A 17,525-nucleotide genomic window follows, 5' to 3' on the forward strand; every position below is an offset into this window, starting at 1 on the left:
GGTTTGACTGTTGGGCTTTCAGCGCTCAGCCCCCTCCCCCCGGGCTCGTGATCTCCGATCCACCAATCACAGCCTCCCATTTCTCCCGCGCTCTCCGGCCGCTAGCGATTTGACCGTTGGACTTTCAGTCTCACTTCGATCAGGAGACCACATCCAGGTACCACTTACACCGTGAGACCAAATCCAGGGACCACTTACACCGAGAGACCAAATCCAGGGACCACTTACACCGTGAGACCAAATCCAGGGACCACTTACACCGTGAGACCAAATCCAGGGACCACTTACACCGTGAGACCAAATCCAGGGACCACTTATACCCAGAGACCAAATCCAGGGACCACTTACACCGTGAGACCAAAAGGGACCACTTACACCGTGAGACCAAATCCAGGGACCACTTACACCGTGAGACCAAATCCAAGGACCACTTATACCCAGAGACCAAATCCAGGGACCACTTATACCCAGAGACCAAATCCAGGGACCACTTACACCATGAGACCAAATCCAGGGACCACTTACACCGTGAGACCAAATCCAGGGACCACTTACATCGGGAGACCAATTCCAGGGACCACTTACATCTGGAGACCAAATCCAAGGACCACTGACACCCAGAGACCAAATCCAGGGACCACTTACATCGGGAGACCAATTCCAGAGACCACTTACATCTGGAGACCAAATCCAGGGACCACTTACACCGAGAGACCAAATCCAGGGACCACTTACACCGAGAGACCAAATTCAGGGACCACTTAATCGAGATTCTAAATCCAGGGATCACTTACATCGGGAGACCAATTCCAGGGACCACTTACATCTGGAGACCAAATCCAGGGACCACTTACACCGAGAGACCAAATCCAGGGACCACTTAATCGAGAGACCAAATCCAGGGACCACTTAATCGAGAGACCAAATCCAGGGACCACTTAATCGAGAGACCAAATCCAGGGACCAGTTACACCGAGAGACCAAATCCAGGGACCACTGACACCCAGAGACCAAATCCAGGGACCACTTACACCGTGAGACCAAATCCAGGGACCACTTACATCTGGAGACCAAATCCAGGGACCACTTACACCGAGAGACCAAATCCAGGGACCACTTACACCGAGAGACCAAATCCAGGGACCACTTAATCGAGATTCCAAATCCAGAGATCACTAACACCGAGAGACCAAATCCAGGGACCACTTAATCGAGAGACCAATTCCAGGGACTTCTTACACCGAGGGACCAAATCCAGGGACCACTGACACCCAGAGACCAAATCCAGGGACCACTTACATCGGGAGACCAATTCCAGGGACCACTTACATCTGGAGACCAAATCCAGGGACCACTTACACCGAGAGACCAAATCCAGGGACCACTTACACCGAGAGACCAAATCCAGGGACCACTTAATCGAGATTCCAAATCCAGGGATCACTTACACTGAGAGACCAAATCCAGGGACCACTTAATCGAGAGACCAAATCCAGGGACCACTTACATCGAGAGACCATATCCAGGGACCACTTACACCGAGAGACCAAATCCAGGAACCACTTAATCGAGAGACCAAATCCAGGGACCACTTAATCGAGAGACCAAATCCAAGGACCAGTTACACCGAGAGACCAAATCCAGGGACCACTTACACCCAGAGACTTAATCCAGGGACCACTTACACCAAGAGACAAAATCCAGGGACCACGTACAGCGAGGGACAAAATCCAGGGACCATGTACACCGAGACCCCAAATCCAGATACCATTTACACCCAGAGACCAAATCCAGGGACCACCTACACCGAGGGGCCAAATCCAGGGACCACTTACACTGAGAGACCAAATCCAGGGGTCGCTTTGGCTGCCTGCACTGGGTAGCCCTGAAGAAGGATCATTCAATGCGTGAGGCATTCCTCAACCGGTGGGCACAGCAAGGCCTCAAGTGCATTATCAATATTATTTAATTGATAAGTTTCCTTTCTACTAATCTTCATCATCATCATCATCGGCAGTCCCTCGAACGAGGATGACTTGCTTCCACAAGAGTTCACAGATGTTTCAATGAAGGACCGATCTTCCAGTCCTGAACTCCAATTGAGGTGGTGGAAGATGCCTGTGCATGGATCTTTTTAATGTGTGGTGACCGTTGCACATCAGTCACCACACGGGCTTGACAAAGCTAGGCCTTTATCCAGTGGCAAGGGTTGAACCAGGACGGTGGAGACCTGCACTGCTGCACGGAACTTGCATCGCAGTGTGGGCTGGTTCACCCCTCCCCATTTACTGGTGCCCCTCCCCTATCCCCCATTTACACGTGCCCCTCCCCTATCCCCCATTTACACATGCCCCTCGCCTATCCCCCATTTACTGGTGCCCCTCCCCTATCTCCCATTTACTGGTGCCCCTCCCCATCCCCCATTTACACGTGCCCCTCCCCTATCCCCCATTTACACGTGCCCCTCCCTTAACCCCCATTTACACATGCCCCTCCCCTATCCCCCATTTACTGGTGCCCCTCCTCTATTCCTGCCCCCCCCTATTTACTGGTGCCCCGCCCCAATCCCACATTTACTGGTGCCCCTCCCCTATCCCCTATTTACTGGTGTCCCTCCCCAATTCCCCATTTACTGGTGCCCCTCCCCTATCCCCTATTTACTGGTGCCCCTCCCCTATCCCCCCATTTACTGGTGCCCCTCCCCAATTCCCCATTTACTGGTGCCTCTCTCCTATCCCCCATTTACTGGTGCCCCTCCCCTATCCCCCCATTTACTGGTGCCCCTCCCCTATCCCCCCATTTACTGGTGCCCCTCCCCTATCTCCAATTTGCTGGTGCCCCTCCCCTATCCCCCATTTACTGGTGCCCCTCCCCTATCCCCCATTTACTGGTGCCCCTCCCCTATCCCCCCATTTACTGGTGCCCCTCCCCAATTCCCCATTTACTGGTGCCTCTCTCCTATCCCCCATTTACTGGTGCCCCTCCCCTATCCCCCCATTTACTGGTGCCCCTCCCCTATCTCCCATTTGCTGGTGCCCCTCCCCTATCCCCCATTTACTGGTGCCCCTCCCCTATCCCCCATTTACTGGTGCCCCTCCCCTATCCCCCATTTACTGGTGCCCCTCCCCAATCCCCCATTTACTGGTGCCTCTCCCCATCCCCCATTTACTGGTGCCCCTCCCCTATCCCCCATTTACTGGTGCCTCTCCCCTATCCCCCATTTACTGGTGCCCCTCCCCTATCTCCCATTTACTGGTGCCCCTCAATTATTTAATTGATAAGTTTCCTTTCTTCTAATCTTATGACCCTTTTAGTGCCATTTTCATGTAATTTATAATTGATGACACTGCAGCAGCTCAATGTCTCAATTATTGGTTAATTTAAATAGGAGACCAAATCGGGGAATGAATTATATCAAGAGACCAAGTCCAGGAACCACTTATACTATGAGGCCAAATGCAGGGACCATTTATATTGTGACACCAAATCTAGAGACCACTTGCATTGTGACACCAAATTAAGGTATCACTTCTCGTCCCAGCTGTTGCTGGGAGTGTGGTCTAAAAAGGAGACAGACAGTAGAACATAAGAAATAGGAACAGGAGTAGGCCATACAGCTCCTCGAGCCTGCTCCGCCATTCAGTAAGATCATGGCTGATCATCGACCACTTTCTTGCCCAATCTCCACATCGCTTGATTCCCTTAGAGTCCAAATATCTATCAGTCTGAGCCTTGAATATACTCAAAGACTCAGCATCCACTCTGGGGTAGAGAATTTCACAACCCCCTGAGTGAAGAAATCCCTCCTCATCTTGGTCTTAAATGGCCTACCCCTTATCCTGAGACTACGCATCTTAGCTCTCGACACTCCATCCAGGAAAACAACCTCTCAGCATCTATCCTGCCAATCCCCTTCAGAATCTTGAATGTTTCAATGAGATCACCTCTCATTCTTCTAAACTCCAGAGAGTATAGGCCCATTCTACACAATTTTTTTAAAATTTCAAAATATATACTTTATTCATATAAAAATTTGCAAGATACATTGGAAGGCAGTTCAGTACATTTGGATGCGGTCAGTAATTCCATACAATACATTTGGATGCTGATGGCAGTTCCGTTCAATACATTTACTTGCTTAACATTTCAGGGTACAATTCAGTGCAATCCAGGATTCATTGTAATACAGTCATCAAATTACGTTACATGTGGCACTATACATTACACAGAACAGGTGAGGGTACAGTTACATTTCTTTACAACATACATTACTAAACAGTTGCTGAACTTTCATTATACATGGCACTGCATAGGTGTTTTCAGATCATGGTGCTCTATGTATACAAAAGTTTACAAGTACAGCCCGAGGGGAGTTTTATACTGATTCCAGCCCCTGGATTTATCGTGGCGGAAGGGCTTTAAACTGTGGCTCTTCCCCACAGGCTCATTCTACACAATCTCTCATCATAAGACAGCCCTCTCATCCCATGAACCTTTGTTGCACAGCCTCCAAGGCAAGTGTATCCTTCCTTAGATAAGGAGACCAAAACTGTGCACAGTACTCCAGGTGTGGTCTCACCAAGGCTCTGTACAATTGTAGCAAGACTTCCTTACTCTTATACTCCAAGCCCCTTGCAATAAAGACCAATAGGCCATTTGCCTTCCTTATTGCTTACTGTACCTACATGCTAACTAGCATACAGGTACCACCCACTCTGGTGTTTTTATTGCATGAGGACACCCAAATCTCTCTGAACACCAATTTAAAAGTTTTCTCCATTTAAAAAATATTCCGATTTTCTATTCCTACTAAAGCGAATAACCTCACATTTCTCTACATTAAATTCCATCTGACACCTTACTGCCCACTCACTTAGTCTATCTATGTCCCTTTGTAAACACTTTCGGGCTGGAAATTTGGTCTCACCCATTTTGAGGCGTTAATCCTGACGGGGCAGTAACTGCAGTGTCCTCAAAACGACACCTATTTGTGCCGCCTATCGCAAAATGAGGTTTCATCGCACCAAGAGGGAAAGGGAGCACTAAATCTGTCGTTCCACAATTCTAGGGCGGTGGAACCGAAAACCTCACCACTAAATTTTGAAGAACCAATGTTCCGAAGGCCGCTATACATCACGTGAACAGCTGGTTCTTAAAGGCATGGTAAGATCAGAATGCGCATGCGCAGTTTTGACTTTTCATGCTGATCAAAGCGGAAAAATGGAGGAGCAAGAAGGTTGCCAGCATGCCCACCACTTCTCACCCACGCCTGTTGTCGTCTTAATCAAAGCTGTAGAGAGGAGGTGGAATGTGCTGCAACCTCCAAGTGAAAGGAGGCCCATTCCAAGAGTGCTCCGAAGGATTTGGACGGAGGTGGTCCAGCACGTTTCCACCAGCACTGCGACACAATGTGGAAATAAGTTTACCGACCTCACTAGGGTCGTCAGGGTGAGTACTCTTTCTATTAACGTTGCAATGCCATAATGTGAACCTCACTGTCTCACACAATGGAAAGTCTTTGCAGTACCTGCTCCTTCTCTATGTGTACCAGGCCATGGTCTTCATTGGTCAAGCCACCATAAAAGTTTAGACTTAGTTCAGCAGCCATGCCCTGCCCATCCAAATGTCGCTCACCTTCTTGTTCCCTACTCAGCCTGACCCACTCCTCGTTCTACCGTTTCAATGTTGATATGGTTTCGCAATACCTCAGCCTTATCCTTAATCTGAGGTGGTTGTCACCTAATCCCACCGTTCACACATCCACTCTGCTCAACCACGCAGATTCAAATGGACATCTTTCAGAGAGTAGCAGCTATTCAACTATGGAAGGCACATGTGGCATACAATGAGCTGCACACTCACTCACACTTTTTTGTGTTTCTTATTGCAGTCGAAACTGGCACACAACAGGTGAGAACAGCAGCACACCGAAGGAGGGGAGCCGGACATCCAGGACTTCAATGAGGTGAAGGAGTGAGTGTCCGCCCTCATGGGCACATCAGTTGATGCTGTAGTGATAAGCAAAGCCGAGCCCCCTGTGAATAGTGACGTTATGTGAATGCCATTTGCGATTTCTGTGAGATCCTTTACCCTTGATAGCAAATAGCTTCCCCCCTTTACATATAAACCTCCAATGTCACCTCCTTCGTCCCTTCCTGCCCCCTCCCCTACAGCTAATCACAATTCTGTTGCTTGTGATGATGCTCGAGGCACAGTAGCCTGCCAATGAGCCCTCCACATTGAATGACGGGGGAGACAAGGAGGAAGGTGACGAAAGTGTTGCGACAGAGCGGGACTCTCCCATCAGTTGCACCCAGTAGGGAAGAGCCAAAATTCCTGTGATTTGAAGAGCCCGAGGCTCCTGGCCCCAGTGCGAAAGGAAACTCGGGGGCCATCTCCCCGGAGGATGAGTTGGCCAATGAGTCCTGCTCACATATACACAGATGTGGATCTGGAATAGGAGGCTATGTTCAGAGAGTCCATGCAAATGCACTATGAGTTTATGGGTGCATTGGAAAAGGTCCTGTTCAGCATGGATGCACTTGCTCTGCGGTTGGGGGAGGCCACCTCTGTTAAGTCCTGACTCTCATGTACTGACTTACACGAGATACATGCTGAAGTCAAGGCCACTCAGGACCTGCACCTTTAATTCCAGCTCTCCAGTGCTGCACTTGCCTGAGATCTCCCTTTATATACCACAGTGGGACAGGTATGGAGTGTCTCCTGCAAGTGCACCCCTGGTGATAAGTTATGCTTATTGTTACAGGTCATATCCAGTTACAGTCATGTATAGCATGGTAAGATACAGTTATATACAGTAATGTGAGATACATGACATCGCCCTCCCCCAAGGTCTTATTGCCTTTATAGATTCAGTCTCTCAGGTGGTCTGTGCTCTCGCGTGGAGCGTCTTAGTTGTGGTTAGGAAAAGTGGAGGTGCAAAGAGACCTGGGTGTCATGGTACATCAGTCATTGAAGGTTGGCATGCAGGTGCAGCAGGCGGTTAAGAAAGCAAATGGCATGTTGGCCTTCATAGCGAGGGGATTTGAGTACAGGGGCAGGGAGGTGTTGCTACAGTTGTACAGGGCCTTGGTGAGGCCACACCTGGAGTATTGTGTACAGTTTTGGTCTCCTAACCTGAGGAAGGACATTCTTGCTATTGAGGGAGTGCAGCGAAGGTTCACCAGACTGATTCCCGGGATGGCGGGACTGACCTATCAAGAAAGACTGGACCAACTGGGCTTGTATTCACTGGAGTTCAGAAGAATGAGAGGGGACCTCATAGAAACGTTTAAAATTCTGACGGGGTTCGACAGTTTAGATGCAGGAAGAATGTTCCCAATGTTGGGGAAGTCCAGAACCAGGGGACACAGTCTAAGGATAAGGGGGAAGCCATTTAGGACCGAGATGAGGAGGAATTTCTTCACCCAGAGAGTGGTGAACCTGTGGAATTCTCTACCACAGAAAGTTGTTGAGGCCAATTCACTAAATATATTCAAAAAGGAGTTAGATGAAGTCCTTACTACTAGGGGAATCAAGGGGTATGGTGAGAAAGCAGGAATGGGGTACTGAAGTTGCATGTTCAGCCATGAACTCATTGACTGGCGGTGCAGGCTAGAAGGGCCGAATGGCCTACTCCTGCACCTATTTTCTATGTTTCTATGTTTCTATGTTCAGTTGTTTGCCTTGGTGCCTGTTTTTCGTTCAGTGTGATTGCTGGTATCTCGCCTGGGCTGTCTGTTGAGATTGCCCTTTCCTCAGGTTGTTCCACCTGTCTGTCCACCAGGTGTGGTGTGAGTTCCACATTGTAGTCTGCCTCTGGTTCTTCAGTGTTATCAGTGAATCTACTTATAACTTGGTATACATGCCTCCGGCAGGTTTGGCCATTGTCCATTTGTACAACCAGTAGCCTGTTTCCCTCTTTGTCTGTTACTGTCCCTGCAAGCCATTTGGGACCCTGGCCATAGTTTAGCACAAACACTTTGTCCCCTATCTCATTCCACCTCCCCCTCGAATTTCAGTCATGGTACTCAGTTAGCTTTTGACGCTTAGCCTCAACAATTTCATGCATGTCTGGGAGGATTAACGAGAGCCTGGTCTTTAAGGTTCGTTTCATCAATACCTACGCGGGGGGAACACCAGTCAACGAATGCGGACGAGATCTGTATGCCAGCAGCAGTTGCGACAGGCGGCTCTGCAGCGTGGGACCTTGGATTCTGAGCATGCCTTGTTTAATGATCTGCACTGCTCGCTCCGCCTGGCCATTGGAGGCCGGCTTGAAAGATGCCGTCTTAACGTGATTTAGACCGTGGTCAACTATAAAAGCGTGAAATTCTGCGCTGGTGAAGCACGGACCATTATCACTGACCAATATGTCAGGAATGCCGTGCGTTCTAAGAACATGGTTCTAAGGCTCTCCACAGTGGTGGAGGTGGTGCTCGAGTTTAAAATGGTGCACTCGATCCATTTTGAAAATGCATCAACGACTACGAGGAACATTTTGCGCATGAATGGGCCCGCATAGTCTACATGCACCCGCGACCACAGTTTGGTGGGGCTTAGAGGAGCCTCCCTGGGGTCATTACTGAGTTGGTCACAAATGGTGCATCGATGGACGGAGAGCTCCAAGTCCACGTCAATGCCAGGCCACCAGACATGAGATCTGGCTATGGCCTTCATAAGGACGATTCCCGGGTGCTTGCGATGGAGCTCGCGGACAAACGCCTCCCTGCCTCGCAAGGGCATAACTACTCGGCTGCCCCATACCAGGCTCCACAGAGTTCATGCATGCGCCTATGGAAGGGTTTGACCTTCTCGGGACAGGCATCACGAGCCTCTGCCCAGTCACCAGTTAAAACGCATCTTTTAACTAGAGATAACTTGGGGTTGCTGGTCGTCTAGGCTCTGATTTGGCAAGCCGTCATGGGCGAACCTGTGGATTCAAAGGCATTGATTACCATGACCATCTCACAGTCCTGTTCGTCGGACCCTTCTGTGGTCGCCAGGGGTAGCCTGCTAAGCGCGTCGGCACAGTTGTCTGTGCCTTGTCTGTGCCTTATCGTGTAGTCGTAAGCCGCCAGCATGAGTGCCCACCGCTGAATGCACGCCAAGGCGTTGGCGTTGATTGCCTTGCACTCGGATAGCAGGGACGTGAGGGGTTTGCGGTCGGTTTCTAACGTAAACTTGGCCGCAAAAAGGTATTGGTGCATCTTTTTGACACCGTACACGCACGCGAGCGCCTCCTTCTCAACCATACCGTACCCGCACTCCGCCTGCGAAAGTGACCTGGAGGCATAAGCAACAGGCTGAAATTTACCCGCATCATTGACGTGCTGTAAAATGCACCCGACCCCGTACACTGAACCATCACACGTAAGGACTAACTTTTTACCTGGGTCAAAAAAGGCTAAAACACTCATGGAACATAGAAGGTTGCGTGCCTTATTGAAGTCCTCCCAAAACCAATCGCACCCCTTTCTGAATAGCACGTGGAAAGGCTCCATCAGCGTGCTCAAGTTCTGCATAAAGTTCCCAAAGTAATTGAGTAGCCCGAGAAAGGCGCGCAGTTCCGAGACATTCCGGGGCCTGGGTGCCAGGCGAATTGCTTCGGTTTTGGATTTGGTTGGGCGGATTCCATCAGCGGCAATCCTTCTGCCCAAAAATTCAACCTCAGGCACGAGAAACAAACACTTGGATTTCTTAACTCTTAGGCCTACCTGATCCAATCCACTTGGTACTTCCTCAAGATTGCGGAGATGAGAGTCGGTGTCCCTGCCCGTGATGAGCATCTTGAAACACAACCGTCCCCGAGATGGACTTGAGCAGACTTTCCGTGTTGCGCTGGAATATAGCAGCTGCTGACCTGATGCCGAATGGGCATCGATTGTACACAAAAAGGCCTCGATGTGTGTTGATGGTGTTGAGTAGCTTAGACTCTTCGGTCAGTTCTTGCGTCATATACGCAGATGTGAGGTCAAGTTTCGAGAAAAGTTTTCCTCCAGCCAACGTGGCAAATAGGTCCTCCGCTCTGAGCTGCAGGTATTGGTCCTGTAGGGAGACTCTGTTTATGGTAGACTTGTAATCCCCACAGATTCATACGGATCCTTCAGGCTTCATGATGGGGACGATGGGGCTTGCCCAGTCGCTGAACGGGAGAAATTATGCCTTCCTGCAGAAGCCGGTCCAGTTCATTTTCAATCTTTTCCCTCTAGCCTTGTGATAGACCGGTCTGGCATTCTATGTGATGTAGATTCTAACTTTAGCCCCTTTGAAGGTGCCCACACCTGGCTGAAAGAGATGTTCAAAACGGCTCAGAACTGTTGAGCAGGAGGTCCGTTCCTCTGACGACATGGCATGAACATCATCCCATTTCCAATTAAGTTCTGCTAGCCAGCTTCTCACCAACAGGGCTGGGAGATCCCCGGGGACAATCCACAAGGAAAGTCGGTGCACCAGGCGAGATACCAGCAATCACACCGAACGAGAAACAGGCACCAAGGCAAACAACTGAACCACAACTAAGATGCTTCACGCGAGACTGCAGACCACCTGAGTGACTGAATCTATAAAGGCAATAAGACCTTGGGGGAGTGTGATGTCATGTATCTCACATTACTGTTATATAACTGTATCTTACCATGCTATACATGACTGTAACTAGATATGACCTGTAACAATAAGCATGCCTTACCACCAGGGGTGCACTTGCAGAAGACACTCCATACCTGTCCCACTGTGGTATATAAAGGGAGGTCTCAGGCAAGTGCAGCATTGGAGAGCTGTAATTAAAGGTGCAGGTCCTGAGTGACCTTGACTTCAGCATGTATCTCGTGTAAGTCAGTACATTAGAGTCAGAACTTAACAGTGGCGATGAGTTACGGGATCACAGAATCCACAGAATGGCTACCAACAACTCAGATGAGAAATACAATGCTGGAGACAATTGGGATGACTTTATAGAAAGGCTCTAGCAAAGCTTTGTGACCAAAGACTGGCTGGGTGATGATAAGGCAGACAAGAGAAGAGCCCATCTCTTGACCAGCTGTGGCTCGAAAACATCCGCCTTAATGAAAGACCTGCTGGCACCCGAGAAACCAGCAAGCAAGTCGTTTGAGGAGTTGAGCACACTGGTGAGAGACCACCTGAAGCCAGCGAGCAGCCTACACATGGCCAGACACAGGTTCTACAACTACATACGCTGTGTGGGCCAAAGCATATCCGACTTTGTGGCGGAACTTCGGAGGCTGGCTAGTTCATGTGAGTTCCCCGATGAACTAAGGAGAGAAGTACTGAGAGACTTTTTTATTGAAGGAATAGGCCATGCAGGCATATTCCAAAAGGTTATAGAGACTAAGAACTTGACTCTAGAGGCAGCAGCACTGGTCGCACAGACATTCTTGGCAAGCGAAGAAGAAACGAGGCTGATCTATACTTCGGGTACGACAACCAACGAGGCATCAGAACAAGGGGTTCACATTGTGAAACAAACTGCTACCCCCCACACACAGACAAAAGCAGGAGAGCAGGTCTTCAACAGCAGACAGTGGCGCCAGAAGCCATCAAAATCAAGGGCCACATGAACGGCCGATCACACCTCATCAACCCACAATGCGAGCAATCAACAACAGACTGAGAGAAGCTCAAGGGAGATCAGCCAGACGCAGCTCATCCTTCGCAAACAATGGAAACGATCTGTGTTGGAGATGTAGGGGTGTCGATTTCAGCATGCTGTTTGCAGAAACTGCAACTACACAGGGCATCTGGCTCGCATGTGCAGAAAAACAGCAGCCCGGCTGGTATACGAATCGGAAGGGTCGGAAAGCGGACCAGAAGACGGTTGGAACAGTGCACGGGACGCCGAAGTACAGCGGGTTAACACGATCAATGTCCACTGTTCTTACACCAAGACGCCTACAATTATGATGAGGGTTCTACTCAATGGGATACTCGTCAACATGGAACTGGGCTCGGGGGCCAGTCAATCCCTCATGAGCGTTCAACAATTTGAACAGCTGTGGCCGCACAAAAGCAACAGACCAAAACTCACAAAGATCGACACCAAACTAAGCACCTATACTAAAGCAATCGTCCCAGTCCTTGGCAGCGCCATTCTCTCAGTCACACACGAAGGGATTGTGCACCGAATTTCCCTGTGGATTGTCCCCGGGATCTCCCAGCCCTGTTGGGGAGAAGCTGGCTAGCAGAACTTAATTGGAAATGGGATGATGTTCATGCCATGTCATCAGAGGAACGGACCTCCTGCTCAACAGTTCTAAGCCGTTTTGAACCTCTCTTTCAGCCAAGTGTGGGCACCTTCAAAGGGGCTAAAGTTAGAATCTACATCACACAGAATGCCAGACCGGTCCATCACAAGGCTAGAGCTGTGCTTCATGTGATGAGGGAAAAGATTGAAAACTAACTGAACCGGTTTCTGCGGGAAGGCGAATGTCTCGGAACTGCACGCCTTTCTCGGGCTATTACTTTGGGAATTTTGTGCAGAACTTGAGCACGCTGATGAAGCCTTTCCACGTGCTACTCAGAAAGGGGTGTGATTGGTTTTGGGGGGACGCTCAAGAACGCGCCTTCGATAAGGCACGCAACCTTCTATGTTCCATGAGTGTTTTAGCCTTTTTTGACCCAGGTAAAAAGTTAGTCCTTACGTGTGATGCGTCAGCGTACGGGGTCGGGTGTGTTTTATAGCATGTCAATGATGCGGGTAAATTTCAGCCCGTTGCTTATGCCTCCAGGTCACTTTCGCGGGCGGAGCACGGGTACGGTATGGTTGAGAAGGAGGCGCTCGTGTGCGTGTACGGTGTCAAAAAGATGCACCAATACCTTTTTGCGGCCAAGTTTGCGTTAGAAACTGACCACAAATCCCTCACGTCCCTGCTATCCGAGTGCAAGGCAATCAACGCCAACGCCTCGGCGCGCATTCAGCGGTGGGCACTCTTTGCTGGCGGCTTACGACTACACGATAAGGCACAGACAAGGCACAGACAACTGTGCCGACGAGCTTAGCAGGCTACCCCTGGCGACCACAGAAGGGTCCGACGAACAGGACTGTGAGATGGTCATGGCAATCAATGCCTTTGAATCCACAGGTTCGCCCATGACGGCTCGCCAAATCAAAGCCTAGATGACCAGCGATCCCATGTTATCTCCAGTTAAAAGATGCGTTTTAACCGGTGACTGGGCAGAGGCTTGCGATGCCTGCCCCGAGGAGGTCAAACGCTTCTATAGGCGCATGCATGAACTCTCACTACAGGCAGACTTGCTGATGTGGGGCAGCCGAGTAGTTATGCCCTTACGAGGCAGGGAGGCGCTTTTCCGGGAGCTCCATCGCGAGCACCCGGGAATCGTCCTTATGAAGGCCATAGCCAGATCTCATGTCTGGTGGCCTGGCATTGATGCGGACTTGGAGCTCTGCATCCGTCGGTGCACCATTTGTGCCCTACTCAGTGATGCCCCCAGGGAGGGCCCCCTAAGCCCCTGGCCCTGGCCCACCAAACCGTGGTCGCGAGTGCATGTAGACTATGCGGGCCCATTCATGCGCAAAATGTTCCTCGTAGTCGTTGATGCATTTTCAAAATGGATCGAGTGCACCATTTTAAACTTGAGCACCACATCCACCACTGTGGAGAGCCTTAGAACCATGTTCTTAGAACGCACGGCATTCCTGACATATTGGTCAGTGATAATGGTCCGTGCTTCACCAGCGCAGAATTTCACGCTTTTATAGTTGACCATGGTATAAAACATGTTACGACGGCACCTTTCAAGCCGGCCTCCAATGGCCAGGCGGAGCGAGCAGTGCAGATCATTAAACAAGGCATGCTCAGAATCCAAGGTCCCAGGCTGCAGAGCCGCCTGTCACAACTGCTGCTGGCATACAGATCTCGTCCGCATTCGTTGACTGGGGTTCCCCCCGTGCAAGTATTGATGAAACGAACCTTAAAGACCAGGCTCTCGTTAATCCTCCCAGACATGCATGAAATTGTTGAGGCTAAGCGTCAAAAGCTAACTGAGTAACATGACCGAAATTCGAGGGGGAGGTGGAATGAGATAGGGGAAAAGTGTTTGTGCTAAACCATGGCCAGGGTCCCAAATGGCTTGCAGGGACAGTAACAGACAAAGAGGGAAACTGGCTACTGGTTGTACAAATGGACAATGGCCAAACCTGCCGGAGGCATGTAGACCAAGTAAAAAGTAGATTCACTTAAACACTGAAGAACCAGAGGCAGATTACAATGTGGAACTCACACCACACCTGGTGGACAGACAGGTGGAACAACCTGAGGAAAGGGCAGTCTCAACAGACAGCCCAGACGAGATACCAGCAATCACACCGAACGAAACAGACAGTCCAGGCGAGATACCAGCAATCACACCGAACGAAAAACAGGCACCAAAGCAAACACTGAACCACAACTAAGACGCTCCACGCGAGAGCGCAGACCACCTGAGAGATTGAATCTATAAAGGCAATAAGACCTTGGGGGAGGGCGATGTCATGTATCTCACATTACTGTCTATAACTGTATCTTACCATGCTATACATGACTGTACCTGGATATGACCTGCAACTATAAGCATACCTTACCACCAGGGTGCACTTGCAGGAGACACTCTATACCTATCCCACTGTGGTATATAAAGGGAGGTCTCAGGCAAGTGCAGCACGGGAGAGCTGAAATTAAAGGTGCAGGTCCTGAGTGACCTTGACTTCGGCATGTTTCTCGTGTAAGTCAGTATATTAGAGTCAGGACTTAACAGTGGCAACGAGTTACCGGATCACTGAGAGCATGGCGCTGCCAAGGACTGGGACGATTTCTTTAGAATAGGTCCTTAGTTTGGTGTTGATCAATTGTGAATTTTGGTCTGTTGCTTTTGTGCGGCCACAGCTGTTCAAATTGTTGAACGCTCATGAGGGATTGACTGGCCCCCGTGTCCAATTCCATGTTGACGGGTATCCCGTTGAGTAGGACCCTCATCATAATTGGGGGCGTCTTGGTATAAGAATAGTGGTCATTGATCGTGTTAACCCGCTGTACCTCGGCGTCCCGTGCACTGTTCCAACCGTCTTCTGGTCCGCTTTATGACCCTTCTGATTCGTATACCAGCCGAGCTGCTGTTTTTCTGCACATGTGAGCCAGATGCCCTGTGTAGTTTCAGTTTCTGCAAATGGCATGCTGAAATCGACGCACCCTGCCTTTCCCCACATCTCCAACACAGACCGTTTCCATTGTTTGCGAAGGATGAGCTACGTCTGGCTGATCTCCCTTCAGCTTCTCTCAATCTGTTGTTGATTGCTCGCATTGTGTGTTGATGAGCTGTGATCGGCCGTTCATGTGGCCCTTGATTTTGATGGCTTCTGGCGCCACTGGTGTTGAAGGCCTACTCTGCTGCCTTTGTCTGTGTGTGGGGGTAGCGTTTTTTTTCACAATGTGAACCCCTTGTTCCGATGCCTCGTTGGTTGTCATACCCGAAGTATAGATCAGCCTCGCTTTTTTCTTCGCCTGCCAAGAACGTCTGTGCGACCAGTGCTGCTGCCTCTAGAGACAAGTTCTTAGTTTCTCTAAGCTTTCGGAATATGCCTGCGTGGCCTATTCCTTCAATAAAAAAGTCTCTCAGTACTTCTCTCCTTAGTTCATCGGGAACTCACATGAACTAGCCAGCCTCTGAAGTTCCACCACGAAGTTGGGTATGCTCTGGCCCACACAGCGTCTGTAGATGTAGCACCTGTGTCTGGCCGTGTGTCTCGCTGGCTTCAGGTGGTCTCTCACCAGTGTGCTCAACTCCTCAAACGACTTGCTTGCTGGTCTTTCATTAAGGCGTATGTTTTCGAGCCACAGCTGGTCAAGAGATGGGCTCGTCTCTTGTCTGCCTTATCATCGCCCAGCCAGTCTTTGGTCACAAAGCTTTGCTGGAGCCTTTCCATAAAGTCATCCCAATTGTCTCCAGCATTGTATTTCTCATCTGAGCTGTTGGTAGCCATTCTGTGGATTCTGTGATCCCATCCTCGTCGCCACTGTTAAGTCCTGACTCGAATGTACTGACTTACACGAGACACATGCTGAACTCAAGGCCACTCAGGACCTGCACCTTTAATTCCAGCTCTCCAATGCTGCACTTGCCTGAGACCTCCCTTTATATACCACAATGGGACAGGTATGGAGTGTCTCCTGCAAGTGCACCCCTGATGGTAAGTTTTGCTTATTGTTACAGGTCATATCCAGTTACAGTCATGTATAGCATGATAAGATACAGTTATATACAGTAATGTGAGATACATGACAACCTCAATCATTGCCCATGCCTCTCAGCAATTCAACAAGATCATCCTTTTCTGCTTACAGAGGGAGATGGACTCAACGAGCAACAATGGTGACCCAGAGTGATGACGCGTGCCACGGTTGACGTGGCGCCCCGCTCCCACCACCACCCCACCCCCGACCTGTGAGAAAACAACATCGGCAAGTGCGGATACAAGTAGGAGATCTAGACCGTGTTCCAGTGCGGCGTCCGCCCCGACCTGCGAGAAAATAGCATCGGCAGGCGGGGTATAAGTAGGAGAGCTAAGCACTATAGGGAGCGGCACGAGCTGGCAACTGGACTGACGTCACTTGGAGCGGTGTCCGAGTCCAACGGGGGTGATGAGATCCAGGCCCTGCTGGTGTGGCGTCCGGGCCCAGTGGGGGGCTAAGATCCGAGCACAGCTGGTGGGCACTGGGCCAGCAGGGGGGGCCGTGATCCAGGACCAGCAGGTACGGAGGTTGAGCCCAATGGCGGCTGAGATCCAGACGCAGCAAGTACAGGGGTCAAGCCCAGCAAGGGATGGCATTTAATCCCAGCGAGGGGCGGAGGTCGAGCCAAGCGAGGAGCAGAGGTCGAGCCCAGCAGGTGCAGAGGTCAAACCCAGCAAGGGGTGGTGTCGGATACAACGAGGGGCGGCAGTCGAGTCCAGCGAGGGGCGGCGTTTGAGCCCAGCGAGGGGCGGCGTTCGAGTCCAGCGAGGGGCAGCGTTCGAGTCCAGCGAGGGGCGGCGTTTGAGCCCAGCGAGGGGCGGCGTTCGAGCCCAGCGAGGGGCAGCGTTCGAGTCCAGCGAGGGGCGGCGTTTGAGCCCAGCGAGGGGCGGCGTTCGAGCCCAGTGAGGGGCGGCGTTCGAGACCAGCGAGGGGCAGCAATCGAGCCCAGCGAGGGGCAGCGGTCGAGCCCAGCAGATGGTGGAGATCGAGCCCAGCGATAGGCTGCGCAGCATTTAATATCGGCGGGCTTGTGGCCCAGGAGCGACGCAGCATATAACAACAGAGGGGTCATGGCCCAGTAGTGGTGCAACGGTCACCACACGGTAAAAAATCCACACACTGGCATCTTCAACCCTTTAAGATGTAACTCATTGTAACACCTGTGAGCCCATCTTTTTTTTGGTGTGAAGAGCGTCATCCTCATCACGAGGGACTGCCTAGTAGTAGGTAGAAGCTATCACATCACAGGCCGAAGCCACACAAGGCCTTCGTGATGTGATG

At 50.6% G+C, this 17,525-nt stretch overlaps 1 long non-coding RNA gene across 1 annotated transcript; it reads left to right on the top strand.

Moving 5' to 3' along the window:
• Positions 1-5,410: 5,410 nt before the first annotated feature.
• On the top strand, positions 5,411-16,407 carry LOC139229696 (uncharacterized). Its single transcript, XR_011587785.1, has 3 exons — positions 5,411-5,448; positions 5,891-5,973; positions 16,356-16,407. It is a non-coding gene; the product is annotated as an uncharacterized lncRNA (long non-coding RNA).
• Positions 16,408-17,525: the final 1,118 nt, after the last annotated feature.

Source organism: Pristiophorus japonicus, chromosome 19 (genome assembly GCF_044704955.1).
Source record: "Pristiophorus japonicus isolate sPriJap1 chromosome 19, sPriJap1.hap1, whole genome shotgun sequence".
Taxonomy (NCBI): domain Eukaryota; kingdom Metazoa; phylum Chordata; class Chondrichthyes; family Pristiophoridae; genus Pristiophorus; species Pristiophorus japonicus.